The following is a 3,788-nucleotide window of genomic DNA, read 5'->3' on the forward strand; positions in this document are numbered from 1 at the left end:
TGCTGCTTGTTCTCCATAGTCTACTCCACAGCTGGTAGTTTCCTCTGCATAAGCCACTTGTTGTGAACTTCCAGCTGATGATGTTGAACTAACCAACATACTCAAGTCTTCCATCTTCTTAGCAAGGACATTTGTAAGTGCATCAAACTTTGCATTAATCATGTTGAATGGATCAAGATCATACATTCCAGCAGCTTGCCTCTTTTGAGTTGGAGCTGGTCCTCTTGGACTACTCCAAAGATGAGTATTCTTTGCAATTTTCTCCAATAGCTCATAAGCTTCATCTTCATGCTTTATAATAAATTCTCCTCCTGTTTGAGCATCAATAATTCCTCTGATTGCAGGAGTGACATTTGTGTAAAAATTCTGATTTATCATCCATTTTGGAATGGCATGATGTGGGCATAATCTCTCTAATTCCTTCCATCTCATCCATGACTCATAGAGAGTTTCATCCTCTCTTGGTCTGAAAGCTGTCATTTGATTCCTCAACTCTTGAGTTTTTCCAGGTGGAAAATATTGTGCAAGAAATGCATCAGTGAGTTGCTCCCAATTTGTGATGGAGTTGTGAGGTAAAGAATCAAGCCAATCCAATGCTCTATCTTTCAAAGAGAATGGGAATAGCTTCAATCTTGCTGCATCATCAGACACTCCAGGTTGTTTTTGCATGTCATGAGATCATAGCAAATTTCTTGAGATGTGTGTGGATTTTGAAGGATGACCTCCAAATTGAGAATGCAGATCATTTGAAGAACTCCAAAATCCATCTTGTAACTATTTGCATCAATCCTTGGTCTTGCTATACTCTCTCTCAAGTCATCAAAGCGTGGAAAAGCATGATCCATCATACTTCCCTAAGCGGATTAGCATTAACAACTTCTTCACCTTGGGCTGCATTTTCGTTGTTTCGATCATTTCGATATTACCAACACCAAATCTAATCCTCTCATCACCATATGCCTTCTAATTCAGTTTCTCTCAATGCTTCTTTCCTTTTTAGTTTCTTTCTTGTTGGCCTTACAAAACTTTTCAATTTCAGGTTGAACAATAAGGATGTGTCACTTGTGCTTCTAGCTCTTCTCATAAAAGATTAAAAGTACGAAAAGAACAAACAAACACAAGATGAAAAGATAACAAAGATAAAACTATAAACAACTAAAATAATCAAAACTCAATATTAAACAAACAACTCCCGACAGCGCCAAAAAACTTGATGCGTCCCTACGCAAGTGCGGGTCGTACAAGTAGTATAGAAAGATATCGATCCCACGAGTCGTGTTAATGATTGAATTTTTGATATAAAAGTTGACTAAATCGAAGTATTTATGAAATTAAAGTAATGAATTGATGGATAATGGGCGTGAAATCTATATGTGCAAAATCAATATTCTATTCAACAATGTATTGCATTAAACTAAAATTGCATCAAATTGAAATAAGCAAGTTCAAATATGACAATATTGAAAATGGCAAGCAATTAAATTCAATTGAAAATTAACAATGGTAAAAAGGCGATTAGGAGTTAGGGATTTCATATTTGAGCTATTTTGGGATTTTAAATTGGTTATCAATCTTATGAAACTTATGGGTTTTAAGGTGATTAATTCTTAAATCCTTTGAATTCTCTTTCGAGTGAGACAAAGAGTGCCTTAATCAAACTAATCCTACTTTCGTGGAGTTATAATTAATTAAGACTCATTAAGTTCTTTAATTAATCTGTGAATCCTCTTAATCCTTAGCCTATTTCTAGGTCTAAGTTAATTAAGTCCAATTTCTTGATTATCTATCACAAGGCCTTCTCCTTTCGGTGCTTCAACCATGGATTAAGAACATCACTTAATGGGATCCTACACTAAGCATGTCATTAAGCATACAAGAAATGAATAAAACTCATTAAGACCACAAAATATGGATTACCCAATCAAAATCCACAAAATATCTCAAATATTACAACCCTTACTCCAGAATCAAAAGTAAACTACTCACTATCCATAATGCTTACAAGATATGATGAGTTTAAATGGAAATAAAGCTTTAATCTAAGCTAAGAAGTAAGAAATTAAACACTAGAAATGTAGAAAAATGTAAGGAAAGAAAGAAATCTGCAAATCTTGGTTGAAAATGGTGTGGAAGGTGGAAGTGACTCTTCAAATTCTGCTCAGCCCCTCCTTTCCTTTTCTGCTCCCTTGCCTCTCTTGTCTCTCTCTAAAATGGGATAATGAGACTATTTATAGCATTTTTCTGACATGGAGCCCTAAAATGGTATGTTCTAGGAGGAATTATTTGAGGGAATCTCCTGCCAGCTCATTAATGAACTCTTTATGGGAGCATAAGTGGTGTATAAGTTATGCGGTCCCTTATGCGATTTTCAGCTGATTCTGAGTCACTTATGCGAAACTGCATGACTTGGTACATAGGTTATGCACGATTCCGTGAAGGTGCATAAGGGAGGCGAGAATGTGCATAAGCTATGCAGTCTCCTTATGCACATTCGGTTGGTTCTGGAACAGTGATCTTTCTCCTTATGCAGATCTGCATAGCTTATGCAGCAAGTTATGCCTGATTTGGTCAATGCATATTTCAGCTTGAAAACTTGTTTTTGACATCTTTGGCTGTAGAAGTCACTCCTCAGTAGCAAAATTTCTCTTCAGTCCTTCCAAAAACACCATTTTTCCTACAAAACAAAGTAGAATTTACAAATCAATCTAAAATTGACAATTATGAAAAACTAACTAAATAACTAATGAAATTAGCTAAAAGTGACTAATAATCAAATAAAATGGCTATGAATTTAAATCTAAATGATTATGCAAAATGTATGCATCAAATACCCCCAAACTCAAGCTTTTGCTTGTCCTCAAGCAAACTTTAAAATGACATGCAAAATTTTTAGGGTGCCTTATCCAAAGAGCTATGAAAATTACCCATTAAAGTAACTTAACACACCTTTAGCCATACCAACAATCCATATACCCATCCTTCAAAATGCAAAGAATTTAATGCTTATCCAAGCTTTCACCGTTTAGCCATCAAGTCAATTATCATTCAAAATCCCCAAACCAACAAATCAAAAGAGATAGTCATGCTCAAAAGGAATTCTAGGACAATCAATAACCAAAGTATCTCAACATGGAATGATAGAATTGAATGAATAGATGAATAGTTTTCCAATCCCATAGGCAAATTCCCTACTCCCATCTCCACTAATGTAGCAAGTACTATCAAGAGATCAAAGGTCTTTTTAGGGATGTAATGGGGCCATGGGGTTCAAAATGAGGCTAAGAAGAAAAATGGGTAAAAAGGGTTCAAAGCATGAGAATATTTTCAATTTTGACAACATAAGGTACACCTTTTTATTTTATTACATTTTTTCTTTTTCTCTTCTTTTTATATATATAAGTGGAGGAAAGAAATACACAATGAGAATTGTCAAGTGCTAGCATAGTTTTCAAAACACATAAAAATGAGGGACATTTGATTTTTTAAACTTGCATTTTGTATTTTCTTTTGATGATTGTCCTTAAAATTTGCCACCCCCAAACTCATTTCTTTAATACTTTGGGTGGATTTCTTTCATTTTGAATGGCAATAGTGAAAAGCACATATACTAGCACTTTTACAAGATGACAAGCACTTCTTCTCCCTTTTATTGTATATTTTTCTTTTTCTTTTTTTACTTTTTATTTTTTATGTACCTAATATTATGAATAATTATTCTCATGAAAAGGGTTGGAGTGTTTGGTTCATTGGCTAGGTGGAAATAAGGATTTCAAGAAAAATTAGGGATA

The 3,788-nt window shown here is 34.4% G+C and overlaps 1 non-coding gene across 1 annotated transcript; it reads left to right on the forward strand.

Moving 5' to 3' along the window:
* Nucleotides 1-388: 388 nt before the first annotated feature.
* Nucleotides 389-496, forward strand: LOC131177446 (small nucleolar RNA R71). Its single transcript, XR_009146922.1, has one exon. It is a non-coding gene; the product is annotated as a small nucleolar RNA R71 (small nucleolar RNA).
* Nucleotides 497-3,788: the final 3,292 nt, after the last annotated feature.

This window comes from Hevea brasiliensis, unplaced genomic scaffold (assembly GCF_030052815.1).
Source record: "Hevea brasiliensis isolate MT/VB/25A 57/8 unplaced genomic scaffold, ASM3005281v1 Scaf483, whole genome shotgun sequence".
Classification (NCBI taxonomy): Eukaryota; Viridiplantae; Streptophyta; class Magnoliopsida; order Malpighiales; family Euphorbiaceae; genus Hevea; species Hevea brasiliensis.